At 30.2% G+C, this 24,235-nt stretch overlaps 1 protein-coding gene across 1 annotated transcript in view; it reads right to left on the reverse strand.

Moving 5' to 3' along the window:
* The window catches only part of LOC113515564 (uncharacterized), a 51,604-nt gene extending 28,598 nt beyond the window's left edge, over window positions 1–23,006 (reverse strand). The window contains exon 1 of the mRNA XM_026899821.3: window positions 22,860–23,006. The gene's annotated coding sequence lies outside the window, so the exon portion shown is untranslated. The remainder of the gene's footprint in view (window positions 1–22,859) is intronic.
* Between the last annotated feature and the right edge of the window lie 1,229 nt (window positions 23,007–24,235).

A 24,235-nucleotide genomic window follows, 5' to 3' on the forward strand; every position in this document is an offset into this window, starting at 1 on the left:
TGGCTTGAAATACATTAGTGCTGGGCTTGTTTTAGAAAAAAATTGGTTTCTTATACCACGAAATTCCAATATTGAAATTTTGCCGTTAATTTTGTTATGTAACAAACTAGCTTTTGATCGCAATTTCGTGCGCGTGGATTTTGCATGTATGTGATCATCTGTATGTCAGATAAAACGTACACCAAATTTTAAGTGAGGCTTTTAGGAATACAATTATATAAACTGCATTCAAAATTTTTGCGTGACGCTAGAGCAAACATATAGACAGGCAGACAGTCAAAATTTCTAAAAATATTGTTTTAGCTTCTATAGCTTTTTCCTCTCTGAGCCCCAAATTAATTTCACTTAAATATCTCCTAGGTACTGATATTGCTTAATTGTAATGTTATCATATTGCTAGGATAAGATAATATACCGAATATAGGTATCGATAATGGTACTGGTACCAAAACTATCCAAATTGCACTGAGTAATATGTACATAATGTTATTAATTGCCTTAAAAATAGTAATAATTTGCCAATATAATATTTTTATTATTGGTTGAGCATATTGATTATCCTGTTTATATCTATTCAAGATACGGAAGAATCTTTCATCTCAAAAATTAATTTGACGCAGTTCAATCAGAAAATCAAATGACGGCTGCAAACTTGATAGAAGTCTCTTTTCAATTAAAATGATTACAATTTTCTCTTCGCAACGAAGAGTGCGTCTTTACCATAAAATAGGGAATAAAATATTAGGGAGCTATGAGGAAATTTGATGTAAAAATAGATCATTAAAAGAGATATTTTATTTTAACTGATGCGTCATTTTTCAGAGTTGGACAATAAAAATAATTTTAATTTATATTGTTTATTAGGCATACCTATTTTTATTCTATTGTTTCTTTTGACTCTATTTCCAATTAAACACTACATGTGTCAATTTATTATGCAAAATTGTATTTCAACCTAACAGAATTTGACTAACAAGGTTCTCTGTCGTTCGATCCCACAGATGACGTAAGTTGACTAACTAGATTTAATAGTTGAGTTTAAATAGTATCAAAATAGATATTTTGAATAATATATGCTGAATAATAAATATGCCTGTTTTTTTTTTTATTTTAAGCTTGAATAAATAAGTGTAGGTACCATTAATGTAACTAATAAAAATTTCGTTATTACACTTTATTTTTCGGATTTCTAACGCTTATTATTAAGCATAAAAATAAAAAAAAAAAAGAATTATTACTGAACTGGGCTTAGTACCAGAAATATTAATACCAGAAATAAAGTTTTAAATATCGAATCTGTTGCATGCCTCTAGCGGAATACGATGTGCCTCAAGCTGTGCATTCAAGTCTAAACCAACATAAACATAATATGTTTATGCACACAAAATGAGAGCACCTAGTCGCAATATATACACAGTTATGTTGATTATGGCATCGTCGCCTGTTATTCTTGATACTACCTCTTCATGATTTTATGTAAATATTGTATAGACAACTGTAATGATATGTGATGAATGTCATTATTCATAGTGATGGAAATTTGTTTACGATCAAGACATAATAATAAATATCTAGGTTTGTTAGAACTATGATCGTGGCATTATTATTTTTATTAATAGTATGGGCAGAAGTACAATTTTTATTTGAATGTATTTAGTGTTATTTTTCCTTCTATTCCATACTATTACGGTAAAAGGACACATCAAATCAATCAAATTTAAAATTGAATAGATTGTAAATTCAACAATTCACCGTAACGTATATATATATGTGTTACTCAATGTCTTTTTGATGGTTCTTAGTGTGGATCAAAATTTAGAATAAAAAACAAATATTTAAAAATTTCACTAACAACCTTTCGTTTAGGAGGGATTTTTCTATTTTATAAAGGATACATTTCTTAACTTTTTTTTTTTTTTTATACAACTTAGAATGGCAAACAAACTGACGACCCACCTGATGGAAAGTGGTAACTGTCGCCTATAGACATGAGCAGTACCATGGACATAATAGAGTATACTGTTACGCCCATGATATCCCCCATGCGTTGCCATTTGACTCAGGTGTTATTCCTCTGTAAAAATTCAATATCCCAAAATAAACACAGTTATGCAAACACAGCTGCTTCACGGTTGAAACACGAATGGGACAGAGGTACCCAAGCAATCGACTTTTGTACAAAGTCTCCCTCTGGTGGTTAAAAGTAAATATATGGAACATAGCAACAAAAATGGCGTTATTTAACAAATAGCATTGATAAAAAACAATACCAAAAATAAAACAGTTACTTCAATATTAATAATAACATTGAAATTAAGTATAAACCTGCTCTAATTTGACGTACGACGTAGCTCACTCGGCAAAGGAAATAAAATATGAATTCAGGCTGATATTATATTGTTTATTGCCCTTTTTATATAACTTGCCATAATAAATAGCAGATTCTGATGAGATCTAATAAGACGTAAACATTTTATTACTGCTGTAATATTTGAATTTATTTCAACAGGTGTACAGTTATGCCTGGGGAGGAGGACATTTTGAACTTAAAAAGAGACAATTTTAAAATATTGTATGTATTTTAATTTGATTCAGGATACGAACTCAGATTGTTTAGCTATCGGGGCTAAGAAATGTAGGTTACTTTGTTAGATCATAAATTGTAGATAGAGTGTCACCATACAAATGCTTCCAGAAAAGCGAACCAACTTTTTCATAGAATTTTATGTGATAAATAGTTACGGGTGATTCCTTTATAACTTTTATATTTATTTTCTCTTATTATTTCTGCATCTTTTTAATGCGTAAATACTCATTTTATTTATTAAATAATACGTCAAGATACATTGTATGCGTAAGTATATAGAACAATGATAAAAAAACGAGTCAGCTAATTTGACAATTAGTTGACAAAAAGTTGACCCATTTTTTTAGACTCGAGGCTCTGTCTATATAATCTAAGGTTCTTATATACACCACAGAATGAATATTTTTAGGTGGAAAATTTCTCAACCTTCCTAAATCCCTGAAACTCCCTAAATTATATTGTTAAATCTTGTGCTCACAACTTCGTAAGCGTGACTGGGATAGAAAGTAGCCTGTGTGCTGTTTCATATCAAATATATACACTACCTACGTTTATGCCAAAATTCGGCATAAATTTAGTACATTTTTAGGATTGGCTTGAAAGTAAGAATAAACAAACTAACAAAGTCACTTTTACCTTTATAATATTAGTAAAAATTAAATATTTCAATGTAAGTTACATATACAGTTTAAGATTCTCAAAGCGTTAGTAATTAAAAAAGATAAATTTTTAAAGTGGTAATTTGTTGGAATTGCTTAGGAGTAATTAGTATGTGTAGAACTATAATTTTGACAACATGTGATTAAGTGCTAACAAGTGTTAGCACTTAATCACACGTCTTCGTATATATTTAAATGTAAAATGTGGGAAATGAGAGACTAGCTAGTACGATTACTTCGCGTGCTTGTAGTTCACTCTGCTGGGAGAGTTCGTCGGTTTATAATTGATTATGCAACATACTGTAATTTTGATATCAATGCCACAATTTTTGTGAGTCGATTGAATTGATTTTATAAAAATAATAACGTAAGTAAGCGAACTAAGGAGTTTATAGTGTATAATACTATGTGTTCTCGCTTTACTGTCTATTGTTTAATAGCCTATTAGTATGACATCCTACAGGATTATTGACATCATATGTTTTATATTAGAATGTATAAACTAAATACACATATAAAGAATATGATATCTATGTATCCCTAGTACATTTTTAAAGATTATTTAATCGTGATTCTAACTCGTATAAAAATAATCTACTATTTTACACTCATTGAAGGCCACTGGCCACAGGCCACTGAAAATTTTAATTGTAATATATATACATATATATACAGTTAATTTTAAGTCAATCTGTCTGTTGGTCGGGGCGCAGACTCGGCATTTATCAGATTTATTGAATCCACGAAACCGTAAAACCGCCAGCGTTTATCAGCACCAAATTTACATGTTATTTGGAGTAATATTTTATACATTATTTTTGAAAGTACGATTTATAGACAAGAATTTTTATTTATACTTTTTTGTGTATTTTATAAGTAAATTAATTTAATATTTATAAATACATTTTATTCTATAAGTAAATTAGCCGTAAAGTACCTAAATATGAAATGTATTGTAGTTAGATATTTAAATTAAAAAAGAAATAAGTTTTGTTAAATTATCTATTACGTCACGTTTCTTTGATAATTGTGGAATTGCCTACATTGAATATTGAACGATCGATTTTCTGCTCATTTTATCGAAAATATTAATAATCGCTTATGATTTATTTATGACACGAGCTGCAACATATTATTATATGAAACACTTAAATGTGAATTATCTACAACACCATATATAAAACAAATATTTTGATAAAGGGGTACTAATAATTTTATAGGCAACCATTGTTAATATTACACTTGCTTTGTAGTATTTTTTATTTTTTACTATTTTAGGTATATGTTATATTTATGATTGATATCTCTTGGAATACGCGATATCTGAGCTAAGATAGTTATGCTTAAATATTACAAATCTGTACACAAAAGTATTTGTAGAACAATATGGTTCCTTAAGTCAAATGTCATCAGTCAGAATTGGAGGTTATTTAAAAAATAAACTTAATTTCTTACTAATATTAGGTATAAATGTTAGTAATGTTATGATATGTTTGATATCTTTGGTACAGGTGGTCGCCATAAACCAAAATATAAGATGAAGAGGGATTTACGCCACTTTTTATCTTGGTCACGTAAACAAAATCGTGGAAACATAGTTTTGTCTTTTCAAATGGTATAAATAAAGGAAATGCTCCTAATATCTGCATTAATTATGAGCCGATTTTCTCCATTTTTATTTAATAGACAGGATCAAAAGGAAGTTGGTTCTTATTGTGGCGCAAAATCTTAAATCTACACGAATCAACTTTCAATATTCTCGTTAACGAACATTCTATATATAGATCGCTGATTATGTTTAATTAAAACTTGTCAATGGAGTTTTCACGCTGATGACTGGATCGTCTAGGCAATTTGCGCTTAAAAGGTGGCACAGTGAATAGAAAATATTGCAATTACGAGCTTTAGCTTTTTGTTTTTTTTTTTTTTAACTTAAACGATCGAGTGTGATTTGAATGGTGAGAATTTGACTAGGAGATATCAATATAATGGATCACTAATTAACATTATTACATAATAATAGTCAAGATAATTTAATAAGAACATTAATAATAAATTTTGATTGCTTTATTTAACGAAAACTTCTGATTTCCTAGACGGTTGTAAACGATTTATCGATAGATATATTTTGCTACTATATGCATGAGACACACGAGACAGCGATGTCCAGTGTCTTTTTCTTTCTCATTTATTTATTTATTAGTACAAATATGTGTACATGGCGGACTTAATGCTAAAAGCATTCTCTCCCAGTCAACTATAGGGAAGTGTCAGAATACTCGAATGCGGTACTAGTAATTATTGATATACATACATACTAAAATTACATATACACACTAAAAATCTCATGAGGGCAGTAAGGAAAACGTATTTACTGACAAGTTCGTTACCCATTTATTTATAGAGGTAGAGAGGTTAAAATAGTTTCTTTATACGAATAATAATAACCGAGTTCCAAAAAGAAATCCTTTCCATATATTTCTATCGTTGTCTACTCATCAGAACTTATGTAATGCGTACATCGGTTCCGGAAACCGGATATTTCGCAAATTTTCATTCAATCTTTACCAATTTTAATAATTATTTTTGTAATCGAAAACGGTTAGATTCCGTACTAATTTTAACTCGATTAAAATTGTTATTTTTTATGGAATTAAAGGTTTTATTAAATGTACTATGAGACCCTTAAATGACCAATAACATGTTTTAATCTCAAAAATAACTGTCAGAATAAACTGCCCAGAGGAACAGAGTTCGGTCTCATATGGGACTATAACGGGTAGTACTTAATTTAACTTTTATACGAGTTTTATCCCATGTTAACCTCTTTGATCAGCTCTGCAAATAATGGTTCAAAATTAAAAAAATAAAGGGATATATATATATATATATATATATATATATATATATATATATATATATATATATATATATATATATATATATATATATATATATATATATATATATATATAATAAAATACATGCCATTGTTCTCTGGAATGGCAACGCAAGAGAGGTACTATGATGACATGACACGCATTTTTTGTGTTGCCAATCTTTTAATATCTACAAGCGACTAGTAGCACTTTCCATCAGATGGATAGTTGTATGTCATTCTAAGTTGCATAAAAAAGAACCCAATCCATATATTAAATACATACTTTTATTTGTATACTTCTATTGTGCACAGGGGCCAGAGTAAAATTATCGCCATTATAATTTAAGTTATTCAATTTCCTTTGTGGGACGTAGTACTCTTACAGGGAGTCCAATGAAAGGTTTAAGCCATCTGCATTAATTGATTTCTTTGAGATCGTCGCTTAGATTAGTAAAAAGTACTCCTACACTACGTTTGTCTGTCTTGGAAGTCATATCACTAGTTGATATTCCAGATTATGCTTTCGTGAGAAATTTCATTCAAATCTGTCGAGTCATTTATGTGTGAATGTAGAACAGAAATTCATTATTTCTATTTTATGACGTATAGGTGGATAAATTGTATTTATTTTAGTACTTTATATGTTAATAGCTGTAATATGTTACGTATTCAATAGCTGTATGGCTTTGATCTGATTTTCCCATAAATTGAACGGAATGAATCCGAGCGCACCACTTTTACGGGAGCACGTTCACAGATCAAATAGTTTGTGTTTACCCAAAAAAATGGTTACGAGCTACAAACTTGATTGATTAGGGTCTATATGAAAATGGCTGGAGCGTGATAGAATCTTTCATGAACTGCTTAAATTGAGAATATAAAAGACGATAAAAACATAAGGGCAGTGAAAATAAATGTGATCAAAACCGTTGATATAGAAAAAAAAAATCTGACATTATAAACACACACACACGTATAAAAGTGTTCTGGAATGCGAGAAAGAGGAGTGGGGAGGCCAGGTAAGCGCAGGACCCCTTCCTTATGTCCCTAACAATGCTTCAGTTCTGGTTTGACCGCCGTACTGGCTTGTCACGCCATGATTTTAACGAAAAAAGCCCGCTTCCGTTGAAGAGCAGCGCGTCGTAATCAAGTTTCTCTCGAAACTCGGCAAGAATGGCCGTGAAAGCAAAGAGTGGAAGACATCCGGGGAACCACGAACAAAAAAATCAAGAAAATCCCGCTCAAATGTCAAGACAATGTTGATTGTTTTTTTCGATGTTCGGGGGATTGTCCATCAAGAATTCGTCCCTCCAGGCCAGACAGTTGATGGAAAATTCTACGTCGATGTGCTCAGATCAAAGCTCGTGAACGAGTTCGTCCATGGCGCGATGTTGGATTCTTCACCACGACAATGCCCACACCTCTCTTGTTGTCCGTGAGTTTTTGAGTAAAAATTCCATTACGGTGACCGAACACCCCCCCTATTCGCCGGATTTGGCCCCTTGTGACTTCTTCTTGTTCCCAAAAACCAAATTGGTACTTCGGGGGCGGCATTTGGGGGACATAAATGAGATAAAAAAAGCTACGACGGGGCAGCTGAGAAACCTACAACCAGAGGACTTTCAAGGAGCCTTCTCACAGGGGGAGTACTTTGAAGGGGATAAAATTGATTTACCTGAATAATTGTAAAATAAAATTTTTAAAAAACTTTTATACGTACTTTCCGGACAAACCTCGTACATGGTAAAAAGTTACCATGTATTTGTGTCTAATCAATGATTTTAAAAGTACTGAATCGTCACTTTTATATTCTGTTATCATTTTAGTACAGTTTCTAATTCATATCTAGCTGAACTAGCTCTATCATGATATGGTAATTCGTTGTTTTTGAAGTAAAATTACGTGTTACTTTCACACTAATTTTATGGCGATTAAATGTAGTTTATTTCCTTAAGTCTATGAAGTTCTTATATATATATATATATATATATATATATATATATATATATATATATATATATATATATATATATATATATATATATATATATATATATAGTTCTTATTTCGTCTATTTTTATGTATAAATAATATATCAGTCTGTAATATATGCATAACTAATTTGGTTACATTTATCAATATTACTTATTAAATTTGTTACATTTTAACCAGACGCTTGCGAGACTAACACCTAATTACTCTTCTCCAGTGTAAGGTTATATTATATAAGGTTGCCTTGATGAGGTCGCTTTTTAGCGGTAAGACTGCCAACTATCAAATTATCTCTTTGTTTTTTGTTTGCGTATCTTTCAAGTAGATAAACAATAAAGAGTTTTCATTGATTATAAAATTAGCCATTTATTTCCAAACATACATTTAAAACAAGCTGACTTATTAGCTGCGAACAGTAGATTATTTTCATGAATTTGCACATAGCGTATATGAGCTATTAATTTTTTATTGTACTAACGTAATTAAATACACCTGCCTAATACTATGTGTCTAACGTTTGATGTTCACGGAGCGCAAACTTAGTGCTCGTAAAAACAAATTTAGCTCTGTATTTGTGAACGTGACAGTGAATATTTCAGAAGTCAGTGTACTTGGACAGCGGAGTTTGCTCGCTAATTTATCCATTTACAACTACACGAAAATGAATTATTTCAAAGATGAAATTCGTTAGGTGATAGCTAACTTAGTTTAGCAATTTCTGTGATTCTATCTTCGTACCCGGCGTATTGTATCTAGGTAGGTAGAGAGAACTAAGTGACAATAGATTTATAAGTGTTGAGGTATATAAAATTTTTGCTTCATCCTTTTTATACTACTCATTTCATGCGTACTAGCTTGTTATGGAGATTATTGATTCTTTTTTTCAAATAGTAGGTGTATGATCCAACTAATCATGTTGGTTCAACTTAGGTATTCTTGATATATGTGTATGATATATAAACTTTCACATCTCAGTCTTTCATTAGATATTCTTTCCACAAAATCATGTTTATAGATAAATTGTTTATTTCGAATTGTTTGAAAAATGTCTTAAAAGACTTATAATTTCCAAATTATGAAGTGTATAATGGAATTGTGATTTTAATATGGTACTAATATTATAAAAAGGAATGATTTGATTATTTGCTCGTTTGTAATGGATAAACGAAAATATTACCAAAGCAATTTTAATAATTCTTTTACCTATATAAACTATATCATTAGCGAGTAACATAAGTTATATATTATTTTCGAAAATTTTATCTACCCGTGCGAATCCGGGCCGGATCGCTAGTTATTTATAAATTTCACATCTTTAATTATAACGAAACAACGGATACAAATTTAAAAAGTCAGTGTTTATCGACTACAGTTTGATTAAAGGTTTTGTATAGTTTTGTATATTTTTTTTTATTATTTTTATTATAAAAAGTTACTAAAGGGAAAGTAATACAGAATTAGCGTTATTTTTAAAAATACATATCTTAAAATAGTTTCTTAACATTAAAGTGATAGATGATAAAAACAATTTAGGGACCAAAGGGAAGATTGAGGGTTATCGAAGGACTATCGGACGCTCGAAGCTAAAGGGTTCTAAACTAAAACCAAAAAGTGAGGACTGACACGATAAATCTTAAATCGGGAAACTCGCTTTTATATCGAATTGAGTGGCTACATAAAAATGTATTTGTTTTATGATATATTTATTATTTTAGAAGTGATTTGATAAAAAAAAAGTTATACAAACATAATTGTCGAGGAAAAAGATGGCGAAATCAATAAGTATATATACAATGTACTTATGTAGAGCATAGGCAAACATATAGGCTGTTGGTATATAAGAGATTAGTTTTGCCCGTGACTTTGTCCATGTGACGGGGATATGTTCACTGACAGGAATAAAAAAGAAGCCTATATTCTTCTCTACTCCATATATGTATATACCGAATTTTATTATGATTGGTTTATTAAGGTGCTAAAGGTAACTCAAACAAACTCGCTTTCACATTTATTAGGTATTAGTAATAGATTTAATATGAAAATATTGCACCTATAGATATATCTTAAGATATTATTCTTAGTATAAGTGGGTAATATATAGAAATATCTATATATTTTAGTTACAATATTTATAAACTGGTCCAGTAACGAGCATTTTAATGTTATCCAAAAATAATATTGGATAGTAGACTTTTAACATATTCGAAAATAGATTTTTTTTTTTATAACTTAGAATGGCAAACAAGCTGACGGCCCACTTGATGGAAAGTGGTAACCTTCGCCTATAGACATGAGCAGTACCATGAACATAAGAGAGTGTACTGTTTCGCCCATAATACCCCCCATGCGTTGCCATTCCTGAGGACTCAGGTGTTATTCCTCTGTACCCTATAAATTCACGCCATATCCCACCCTTCAAACCGAAACACAGCCATGCAAACACAACTGCTTCACGATAGAAACACGAATAGGACAGAGGTAACAAGCAATCTACTTTTGTACAAAGTCTCCCTCTGGTGATATCCGATAGATATGGGCGATATTGAAGTAGCTGATGACATTTTACCACCATCAATGTCCAGAGGAACCCAATATGTAGATATCAGATTGTTATTCATAATACCATATGGCCTTCATGGTGTAGCGGTTTTAATGCTATACCAATGCTTCACCTTCAGGTGACGGCGAATTAGATCCCTATATTGTTTGTTTTATTAAATACTAGCGGCCAGTTCCAGCGTCGCACGGGTGGACATTTTTAACATTTCCCTTCACTGTTCTGCTCCTATTGATCGTAGCGTGATGAAAAGTATACTATAACCTGCCCAGGAGTATGAAGAATAATTATACCAAGTTTCGTTAAAATCCGTCTAGTAGTTTTTGTTTCTATAACGAACATACAGACAGACAGACAAAAATTTTACTGATTGCATTTTTGGCATCAGTATCGATCACCTATAAACATCAATAATAGCTATTTTGGAAATATATTTCATGTACAGAATTGACCTCTCTACAGATTTATTATAAGTATAGATATACAGAAAAGAGATAACACAAAATTACGTTTCAGACTGACATTCGAGAGAATTTTGAAACCTTCTTTTATCTAGGGTTCAAAATCCTTTGATTATATTCTGAATCCAATGAGATTCATCCATGAGATAACTTTGCTAGTTTCAATAGATAGTGTCACGATAACTCATTGGGTTTATTCCATATTGAAATAGTGTTTTTTTTTTCAGGGGGATTTTTATTATTAGATAACAGTGAAATACAAGATACATGTATGTATATAAATTACCTATATAAAGGTAATTTTAATTTAATCGTTAAGAGATAGGCGGCAGCGTCTTTCTTAAAACATCACCAAAATCTAACTGTGGTTGCCAATCCGCCTACTAAACGTGACAAATACATATACCTAAAGGGTCATTGGCAGACAGTTAATGGATGACATAATGATGATAATAGCTAATTTTGATTTGTATTTACTTTGATAATTGAACTTATCACTAATCATCTTTTTTACAACTAAACTAAGTATTAAATCGATTGAAAAGAAATTCAATGTCAAAAGTCATTTAGACTTTTCCGTGCATAAAGAATGTCACGGATTTTTATTCATTAGGTAATTTAAATATGGAATGTTCAGTCAAACGTTCTAGAAAGTCGTTTAATATTCGAAAAAGGAAGAATCGTAATAGTGCCGGTGTTTTTAAAATAAGCCAGTGTTTAAACAAAACAAATAATAATACTACTACGTCGGTCTACACTAATATAGCAGTTCGGAGAAGTGAAAATTAAATTACTACGTAATGTAATAAAACTGTAAGAAACTAAAGTCTGTAGGTGTAAATCAATTTATTTTTAATTTACATAAGAAATAGCTTCTTATTTCGTTTGTAGGTATGTTATTTTTATTTAAGAATTATTATCGCATATATCTCTCATCAATGGTTTCATTTCAAGAATTTTTAATTTTGACCAAAGTAACTTAGACTAACAAAAGTCGTTTACTTGGGTACTTATGTCCCATTCGTTGCAACCGTGAAGCAGTTATATTTGCATGACTATGTTTCGCTTTAAAGGGTTGGATATGATAGTGAATTTATAGAATACAGAGGCATAACACTTTACTATTCAGGAATGGCAACGTATGGGGATATCATGGGATATCATGGGCGAAACAGTAGACTCTGTTATGTTCATAATACTGCTTATGTCTATAGGCGACCGTTACCACTTTCTATCAAGTGGGCCGTCAACTTGTTTACCATTCTTAGTCGCATAAAAAAAATATATCTGACTATCTATATTTTGCGGTGTGTGAATGTACATGTGTGAATAAGTACATAAAGTATTAAATTATTTCATATTATAACCTTATAAAAACAATCGGTATAAATGTATATCGATATATATGTGTGTATATATGGTGTATAACGGGAAATTTAACGAACTCAACGTGTTTTGCCGTTTCGGACGATTATTTTGACTTCATTTGGATTGTATTATAACTATATTTTTAAGTATTAAAAATGAACCTTAAAAATAGAAGTTTTAAAAATAATAAAAAAATATATATATTTATTTCTTTAAACTTTAATGCCACAATATATATATATATATATATATATATATATATATATATATATATATATATATATATATATATATATATATATATTTATGGAATACGAGGTTGATTCGCTATATAGCCTAAGTGCTGAGATGCAAATATTTTTTGTTATATGCATACATAGAGATGTGTATTTGAGTTTTATTTTTAATAATAATTCAACAAGGATCCCCTGAGAACCATATATACCTTCCATACGGATTATACTAATCCATCCAAGCGAAGTTATGAGTGTTTACTGATACGTATCTACACAAACAAAACTAAAGCAAATATTTTACGAAGCCTTTATGGATAAAACCAGTTACTTTTAGCATTTTTTATATGAATTACTCGTAGAATAAAAATATCCTGGGATCTGTTCTATCTATGTACTAAATTTCATTCAAATTTGTTTAGCTTTTTAGCATGTTTGCATGTAATATATATTCCAAAAAATGAAAAAAAAATAAATATAATAAATACATCTTTAAAAACTTTTACATTTATAATAATATTAGGATAAGCAGAGAGTTTTTTGTATTAAGATAGTAAGATAGTGAAACATGTCTCTCAATAATTCTCTAGATTTTCTAGATTTTCATTTTGGACACGACAATCCTCATTAATTGCTGATAGGTATCACTTGTATATAATATTTTTCATTAAATTTTTCTTAAAGCGACACTATATCCAGGTTAATTTTACAATTTTCCATTCGTGTTTTAACCGTGAAGCAGTTGTGTTTGCATGGCTCTGTTTCGGTTTGAAGGGTGGGATATGGCGTGAATTTACTGAGTACAGAGGAATAACACCTGAGTCCTCAGGAATGACAACGCATGGGGGGTATCATGGGCGAAACAGTACACTCTGTTATGTCCATGGTACTGCTCATGTCTATAGGCGATGGTTACCAGTTTCCATCAGGTGGGCCGTCAGCTTGTTTGCCATTTTAAGTTGTATAAAAAAATATTATAATAGTATAATATGTAATCGATAGTAAAATAGATTTTATGAAACCAAATTAACAAATATAGTAGCATGTATACCATAGATTCCGTTTATTTGGCATTCAAAGTATTCATCATTCTATTATTATATAAAAAATATATAACGTTACTTTCGTACTTGAAACTTATAAAATTGTGATTAGTACTAATTAAAATGTCCGATAGACACCAAGTTATCTTTAAGACAATTAATAGCTTTTATCTGTTACATCTAGACAAGCCACCCACTCTCACAGAAATTAAAACAAATGCTTCAAAGTTGATAATTAACTGTTAATTATACTCATAATTATGCTATTCACTTATACATTTAATTACTAGCTTAGCCCGCAACTTCGTTTGCGTCTCTGTGATGTGTTGGCTATTTAAATTTTACTAAAATAATAATATTGTGATTTGACGATGTATGTACATTGGAGATATTAAACTAAAAATGATAACACCGTCATCATGATCATCGTATTAGCCATTAACTGTACACTGCTGAATATAGGCATCCCCCATAAAGGGAGGTTTTGCCAGTAGTTGTCGCGTTTGACAGGTGGAATGTGCAATCGCAGTTACATTTTTGGTGATGTTTTAAGAGAGACACTACTGTCCATTCTTCGATCATTAAGATCTGTTAGTCCCCACATACGACACTCACGGAAAAGGAAGAGAAGATTTTTTTTTATAACACTGAGGTAGCAAACAAGCATACAGCCCACCTGATGGTAAGTGGTTACCATAGCTTATGAACATCTGTAATACCAGAGGTATTACGCGTACGTTGCCGGCCTTAAAATCAGTAGAAACTCAAACTATAACTTTTAGAATTTTCGTCTGTTTGTTTGTATGTGTATTTGTTCAGGCATCATGCAAAAATACTGGGCCAAATTAAATTCGATTTTCAAAGTTATATTCTTGAAGTTTAAATTTAAAAACTGGTGTAAGTTTTATCTTGACAAGTCATTTTGAAGTAGTTACCTAATTTCAAAATCCATTCGTACCAAGTAAAGGGTAATAGCTAGTAATAAATAAATTGAAATATATGTCAATAAGCAAAAGTTAAAAACTAATCATTTTATTTTATAAATCATGCATCATCATACTCCTTACTATGATGTTGAAGAGCAGGTGACAACGTGAATGATACCGGTATTGAAAAAGTATCGAATTATTTATATTTCAGACTAGATTTTGCTCGCTACCTTACAGTAATTAAAGTTTATTCGTAAATATTCTGTATTTAAATAATTATAATCTTTAACAGCGACGTTGTTCACGTAACCGGGTTATATTGACCGAGATAAAAAGTTAAATTTGGTAACGATTGCTTGAGGTTAAATCCCAAGAGGTAACAAACAATTTAACGTATAAATAAACATACAAATTCAATTTCACATTTATAATATTAGTAAGAAATCTAATATTGAATACGTAATCTAGATTTTTTAAGTTAGACTGATAATGATCTTGGGAAAAATCTAACGTTTATCTTGGTAATGCCGTTAAATGATTACGTCATTATTATTTACTGTTTTCTTTTACAGAATTGATAGATTTTCTGAGAAATTATTACGGCTGACGTTTCGGTCGTTTTCATAAAATTATTGTGCGATGTAATAATATGTCAATTCGAATATTGAGATCTAAGAACAATCAATTCCGAAATATTTGATTAAGATTTTGTTCCACAAAGAAATGACTTCGATTGTGACAAAACCAGTTATTTCAAATTGAAAACTAAACTACTGAATCGGGTTTGATAAAATTGGTACTGGACATAGATCCTTTTAGATAAAAAAAAAAAAGAATTTTTCAAATTAATTTACAACTCACGGAGTTATGAGGTAAAAAACACGACCAAATTGAAAACGTCGAATGACACTCCAGAGGTTGGCTAATGGAAATGATCGCTTTAATATGACATTAATTCAATTTATTTTTATTAAGATTATAAATTGTGACAGTGAGTTTGTTTATTATCTTTTAGCGTCTAAACTAAACAGCTTAAGCAATTAGTATGAATTTCAGTATATACATACTGTATGAAGAACAATATACGCTTTTTTTATTTTAGTTATTGAACATATCTTAGTCAGGCAGACTTTAAGTTTGGGTAAAAGATTACAATAGAAAATAATTATAAATATAAATAATTACTGTGTTATAAACATAAAAAAGACTATTTTTAACAATGTTGCTATATTGAATCCAGCATCAAATCTACCTAATAACTTTGGATAGAAATTATAAACAGTTTGGTTGGGAGGCAGCTCGATGAAAAATTTTTTAGTTCTAAATATGGAAATAATATAATAATATAATTCACCTATATTATTTTTTTTATATACATAATTGTTTTACACACACACATATAAATATATATATATATATATAAATTTACAATATTCAAAACGCTAATGATTTTTTTCTGTTGGGCAAAAACCTTAACTATTTTACTAGATTTTGAAACAAAAGAATTGTTAAATTATAGAACAGTATTCTATACTGTTTATTATACTTAGATTATATCTTATATAAAATGTAAGAATTACTTAATGCGATAAAACTACTTTAAAAACTATTCCTTATATTTTAGGTGAAAGTATACATTTCCATTAAATATGTACTAGCGACCCGCTACAGCGTTGTACATTTTTTTTGAAAAAATATCATGCTACTTACTGATAATGTAGCTTTTTAAATGTGAAAGATTTTTTTTAATCGGGTAAGTATTTTTTGTGTTTTTCCATTACAAACAAAAAAAATAAATTATTCCTGTTTATAATATGCTCATTATATTATACGTTTTAAAAACAAATATCAATCCAAAGTCTGTACTTAGTTTGCAGTTATCAAAGCAACATTACCAAATTTAAACTTTTTGTTATTATACTTAACATAAACAAAAGCTATTTAGAGTAGGTTAAGTGTATTTCTCGGCCTCAAATTGGAAACTGGGTGTTCCAGTTGTTAGTTTTCTATTATTATCTGCTTATGGATGTTCTCACCGTACGTATAAATATAGGTTTTCGATTAACAAAACTAAATATCATCTGTTTTTGTATACTTGGTGTATTTAATAAACAATCCTAGTATATCTTTTTAGTGCATTTAGTCATTTAAAATGTAAAATAGACATAAAGTAATAATATGCAATAACAAGCAATAATTACAAAAGGATCGTTAATCGGTAATAATTTCTAAATAACACGGACAAAATTTTATAAAAGTTACAAAAAATCCTAATTCTGGATTTATTTTGAATACAATGAAACTAAAACGTAATGTGGTTTTAAAATTAATTCTTAATTTATGTAAGTAATAAACATTTAGACGATGTTGTATTTAAGATTTAGTTAATATTTTTTATACTTTATACTATTAAGTGTGTTTGTTTATTTGTTGCCTTATAGTGTTCTGAACTGTTTAACCAATTGCTATGAAATTTGGGTCACCCGTACTATATGGGATGGAGAAGCATATAGGCTACTTTTTATTTCGATCTGTATCTAAACATATCCCGGTTATGTGAATGAAATCGTGGGTAAAAGCTAGTAACTAATATTTTTCACGATGAAACGCGAAAAATGATAAAAAATGAAAGGACTACCCAAAATAAATATTTAATTTTCAAAATTAAAGGCCTTAAATAATCATTAACATTAGGTAGGGTAGAGGCAGAGAATATCATATTTTCACAATCCTTATAATGGACATATTTCTCAGCCTGCGTTGTACGGTTTAAAATATAATTTTTCATTTCGCTAACATGATTTGGATTTATAGCCGCCATCTTACCCATGAATGTGTTATAGAAATGTAATCATAACAATTTAAGCATAATTAAGTCCATTAATTCTCAAAACATGAAATCGATAAACCGATAATGATTTACACATTTAAACATATCGGATTATATTATAATCATTATGAGAAGTAATACAGTATAATAAGTACTTACAGAAATTTCAAGAAGTTGATTTCTGTATATAGAAGATATTTAAAAATAAATTACATGAGGGAGTTTGATATAGCTAATAGAAGCAGAAACTATAATTTTTAGAGTTTTAAATCAGTGTTTTTTTTTCTGGAATTATACAAAATTACTGGCTCAAATCGAATACAGATTTGACAGTTGTATTTCTTAAGATCTAATTTAATATTTCGTGTATATTTTATCTTGATACTCTATCTACAAGTGGTTATCTACTTCCAAATTTACCGCGTACGTAGTAGCGTGCAATAAATAAGCGTGTAAGTAATAGAGTAGTGTGTAGTTGCTGTGTGGTCCCGGCATAGAATAGGCCACCCCTTCCTTTTCCGTGGCTATCGTAACAGGCGACTAAGGGAGAGCGAGGGATGGGCAGCAACGTCCCTCTTAAAACATCTCCAAACAAAGCCTAACTACGATTGCCAATTCGCCTGCCAAGCGTGGTGACTATAGCCAAAACCCCTCCAAAGGGGAAGTCTATGTCCAGCAGTGGACAGTTAAAGGCTGATATGATGATGAATAGAATAGTAAGGTTGTGATTTGCATATCAGTGCAGAAGTAAAAGTCTAAATAAAACCCTATTTGAAGTTACCTGACCAGCGTTATAGTAAGAGCTATCTTTTTATGGATGCCCGACAGTTTTGGTTAAAAAATTGATTAAAAAATAAGTATACTAAAGGGAAAAAAGACAGAGGAGGAAGAGATACTAGCGGGAGACTTTGTACAAAAGTCATCTGAATGGGTATCTCCATCCCATCCATGTATCTCCCGTGAAGCAGGTGTGCTTGCAGGATTGTATTAGTTGAAAGGGTATATGGCAGTGAAATTATAGAGAGGCATAACATTAAGAATGGCAACGCATGAGGATGCCATGGGCATCGCAGAGTATTCTGTAATGTCTATAGGTGACGGTTACCACTTACTATCAGATAGGCCGTCAAATTGTTTGCCGTTTTAAGTTTCATAAAAAATACTATTATTTGCGTTATTCATACAAAGTAAAATATAAGAGAACATAAGCAATAAATACGATACATATAGTGGTATGAGATAAGAGGTTGTTAAGGAAGTAAGGATGTTTGTTTGATGCTTTCGTCATGGAACTTAATTGCCTATTTGACATAGAGAAGGATATATATTGACTTTATCCCGGTCAAACAATTGTTTCGGTTACTCCGATGAAGTCACGGGTACAACTTGTCTTTTATTAATTTATTATTTCAAATGAGAAAAAGTAGCTTAGAAAGTAGCTTAGAAATACTATTTTTAAGCTATTTCAAAAATAAAAAAGGGATCAATATTATATTTTATTATATTAATATAGAAAGAAAGAAAACATTTATTGCCAACAATAAAAAGAGTTACATTAATTATCAATAGAAAATAAACTTTACATTTGTTATTGGCAACGTGGCCGCCATTCAGCATGTGCCGCAGCGAATTAATTGCTACAGCGCTGATATTTTGTGGTGGTCATGCGTGACATTAGGAACGATGACAGCATATATATATATATATATCTTTATACTGTATTACCATTGTATATATTATCTTAATAAATTCCGAATCGATTATGATAATTCTTTTTTATTGAACGTTGAGAAAAAGTCTTATAAAGAGAAAAGTTGGAAAAATTTGAAAAAAATGCAAAACTAACAATTTACAAATTGTTTGTAAACGGATTGTCACATTTTAAGATAGCTTTTGACAGAACAACGTTTGACGAGTCAACTAGTCATGTAATATTTACAGGCCTATTTACAGTCCTATATACGTACAGTAAGTATAAGATTATAGTATATATTAGGTAATAATTTAAAATAATTTATTACAGCTTTAAAATCATAATTTAATCTACTTACTGTTCATTAAACAAGACCATTAATTACAAGTATATCGGAAACTAATTTTGCCCGCTCTTAATCGCGAAATTTAAATATCGTCATTTGATTTAACATAATAATTGCGGCTTTTAATAAAATTGTCGTAAGAAATTTTCTAATAATATAATTGGTCAATAAAAAGATTCGTTTTGTTTTTAATTAAAATGTTAGCTATTATTTTCCTATTTTTTTTTAAGTTAGCCATTTTTAATCAAAATTATGTATTAACTATAGTTATGTACAATATAGTGTGTTTAAGTGTATAAATAATATAATAAGTACTCATGTAAGTGGCATTACATAAGGTCTATATATACATTTATAAGTACATAGATGATGTATGAATTATTGAAAGATTTTGACCAAAATGTAAGATTTTGCTGTATAAATAAAAACACTTTCTTAAGATAAAATTAATATGGGACCAAAACGTTAGTAAAACCTATTGATTATTAAAATAAAAAAACAATTATTGAATCCAGTACAGAACTGACAAAATATACTCATAAAATACTTAAAATGTGAGAACTTACTTCTCTTGAAGTTAAAAACCTGTGCAGAAAAACATGATATTGTGTATCATGCTTTTTTATTTCATTTTTATGCAAATAAACTGACGGCCAACCTGATGGAAAGTGGTAACTGTCGCCTATAGACATAAACAGTGCCATAGACATAACAGAGTAAACTGTATCACCCATGACAGATCTTATGCGTTGCCATTCCTAAGGACTATGGTGCCTCTGTAGCTTGCAATTTCACTGCCATAACCATGATAATACCATATTACAATATTTGAGGTATGAGATGATGTGTATCTAAATACGTGTATCTTAGAGTCATATAAGAAAAATGTTAAAATTGTTTCGACATCAATTAGGTAACTGAATAATTGTTGGCTTGAAAAGAAATTAATAAGGAATAGGTTTATATTGATTATACCATGTACATGCAGTATTATGGACATGACAGAGTATACTGTTTCGCCCATGATACCTCATGATACCCCCATACGTTGCCATTCCTGAGGACTGGGGTGTTATTCCTCTGTACCCTGTAAATGCACTGCCATATCTCACCCTTCAAACCGAAACACAGCCAAGCAAACACGGTAGAAAGCTTCACGGTAGAAACACGACGCGGATAGAGGTGTCCAAGCGAAACGACTTTTCCAAACGACTTTTGTACAAAATCTCCCTCTGGTATGATCAAAATATCTTATAACACTTGTTTATATATGATTTCTTCATGTTAATTTTGTTATAGTAATCGACCGTAATATCTCTTAATAATTCTTATTCTTATAATATATTTAACAAATAATACCAGCAAGAAATCAAGAGCCACGATTTGATTCACAATTTAATTTATATTCTAGTTAATTCTTAACAGAATTTATTATTATTTTTTTTAATCAAAAGGAATTTATTAATTTTAGGGAAGATTGTGAATTTAATCTTTTATGAAACGCAGTATAAAATTATAAAGGTATATTTTTGCCATCGGTTTAATTTTTTATCCGTATTCTCAAATATAAACCAAACTGTATACTCTATTATGTCCATGATACTATTCATGTATATAGGCGACGGTTAGCATTTTCCATCAGGTGGGCTGTCTGCTTGTTTGCCATTCTAAGTTGCATAGACAAAAACCAGTTTTATTTTTCTGGGTTACGCCCCTAAGATCTTCGTTACACTGTTTCTCATAACACAAGTTGACACTGATATACGTAAGTATTCAATTATTAATACATTTTATTTAGATTAAATATTTATTTGATATGTCTATCTTCACTACGTTTATATCTTTAACATTAATAAAAATAAAAATATAAAGTATAAATAATAAAACGGTAACTTATATTAGGATTATTCCAGCAAAATAAATTAGATAAATTAATAACTGTTTTAATACTCAGTCGAGTAACAATTTTAGGACTATCAATTTTGTGGTTGAGGAAGGAAATGAAAAGTGCTTCCCGCCGGCGGCGATTTTATATAGGCATATAATTTAGATCTACATATTCATTATTAATCTAGGATAGTACAATTTCTATTAATTAAGAATCAAATAAGAATCTTTTATTTTTCCCGGAATGTAAAGCATTTTTTTCAAATATTCGTTAATTGAATTTGCTATTCCAGGAATAGAATAATAGATATATACTTGTATATTATTAATTTCTCTAGGAAACGACTTACAAAAGATCTCAATGTTATGGTTGAGACAAATTATATTAAAATTTGTCTTTTTTATAGGTTATAAAATTTCAAGGTCGACCACAGCCTTGTGGCCCACAAGGTACTGTAGATAGGATTTGAGTGAAAGTAAATAGCTGTCTAGTAATAAATAATTCATAATTCATTAGCTAGGTAACTTTTGACATTTACAGACAAAGATAACGATGATCGGAAATTTTCTGATTCCAAATCGAAATTATGATATTGTATATTTAGAATTTTTCTAATTATATTTCTTATTTTAACGATGAGAAATAATTATAAATTAATATTCCTATTAAAATGGGAGGTGTTAAGGAAATATTTGTTTTTAGATATTTTGATCGGAGGCTTATTTATGCAACACTGAGGTAAAGTTTTAAGTGTAATCAGAATTTTTATTAGATGCTAATTTTATTATAAAAGTATTTCAAAATAAATAATAAAAAAAATCCTCCTTATGAATAATAAACTAAGCTAGGAACGGTTTACGTTTCGAAAAGCTGAAGCGTGTATACTGAATAATAAAACAGTATTTAGAATTGAGTCTCGAGTGTCAAGCTATCATGAACAGACGCGATGGTTTTATTATTAATCAATTCACATTACTATAGATATTTACTTGGAATAGTAAATAATAAGAATTATAGTATTTCACTACAAAAACAATAACAAATATGTTTACATAAATATATCTTTGATACAAAACACATACATGCAATTAACAACAACGACATGTAGGCCTACAGTGAATACATATTGCGATAATAAAAGTTTAAGTAATTTACTTCTTAATGAAAGTTTAAAAAAATTTCATTAATATTTTAAATTAAATTTTTCTTGGTGTAAACTCGTTTGTTTGCAAGTGTTAATAGATGACTGTGCAACGCGCAATAAGTATCCACCTGGAGGTCGCGAGGTTTGGTGGAGGGGTGTCGGCAGGAGGGGGGAGGGGGCTTGTGTGTGCGCGGTGTGGGGTGCGGGTTGCGAGGCTGCATGCTTGTGTTTGTGAGCGTGTCGCGTACCGGCGGGTGCGTGGTGTGAGTGCGCGGCGCGGCGTGCGCTCAGCTCGGCGGTCGAACAGCCACTGGGCGGGCCGCGGCGCCGCAGCCTCCGATCTCCCAGTCGCCCGCCGCCCGCCCAATCTCGATCTGCACCGTTCCAACTTTCAAATGCATCTATAAACGCTGCCGCGCGGAAGCAACATGTGGCTACCGTGATATAAGGGCTTTGGAGATGATGGGAAAATAGACTCGAGTGTCTTCTTAAATATTTATTGAATTTGAACTGAACAAATATGCTAGGAGATAACGTAAATCATAAATTTTATTTTAATCGAACATTTTTCTAGTGAAAGTAAATATTTTTCGCAAACAAACATGCATTTATAAATGCATGTATAATGAGTCCTATACTAATATTTTATTGTCATTTTATTGTCACAAACTTCTTTGAGAATAATGTTCTCTGATTAAGCGAGCACTTTTTTCAAAAAAGGGAATGAAATCTATTTTCGCCCCTTTATGCTTAAAGTCATCATTGCTATATTAAGGGATTTGAAATGAAACTTTTATCAAACAAAATTTTCATAAATAATGCCAGCGTAATTTGTTCATTGTTCATAACAATTTCAATTTATCCTATGGGATTATGTATGATTATGAATAATGTTGTATTTTCTGTTGTATTCCCGTGGATACAGATCGTATTCTTTATCTACGTTTGCTTTATAAGCGAGTTTGAAATTAAAGACATTTAATTGGCAGTTAGCTTGGTAAGTACTTATATAATGCACACTACAATTAATACTAAGCCATAGACTTATACTTATATACAGAAATATGCATTATTCTTATGTACGTATATTGATATACATATATGATTCTTTTACCTGTCAAGTTGCTCGTCTTTGAATTTACATATCTAATATCCCAACACATCCGAAATCTGACAAGTAGTCAGTTAAGTTGGAAGTCTAACCAAACATTTAGGAATTTCGTTTATATAATTTTTATTGTATATTCACATTTAATACGGATATCAAGTTATAAAGAAGATGAAAATGTACACGAGCTGACTTATTCTTTGAAGAGATTTCTTCCGTATAATCTTTAGAACCCGAAAGTAGAAAGTATCTATAGGGTTTCTATGCTATGATAAATAATAAATTATAATTGATCGTTATATAATTATTAATTGAATAAGTATGCAGAAGATATATATAAGTAAATATATATATATATATATATATATATATATATATATATATATATATATATATATATATATATATATATATATATATATATATATATAAGTATTCGACTGTCGAGTGTATTGTAAAATGTTTTTGTTTGAGCTTTAAAGGTATGAACGGTTTGCGTCATTCTGGTATCATTCA

The sequence above is a fragment of the Galleria mellonella genome, unplaced genomic scaffold (assembly GCF_026898425.1).
Source record: "Galleria mellonella isolate WM207_F2 unplaced genomic scaffold, CSIRO_AGI_GalMel_v1 utg173, whole genome shotgun sequence".
Lineage (NCBI taxonomy): Eukaryota > Metazoa > Arthropoda > Insecta > Lepidoptera > Pyralidae > Galleria > Galleria mellonella.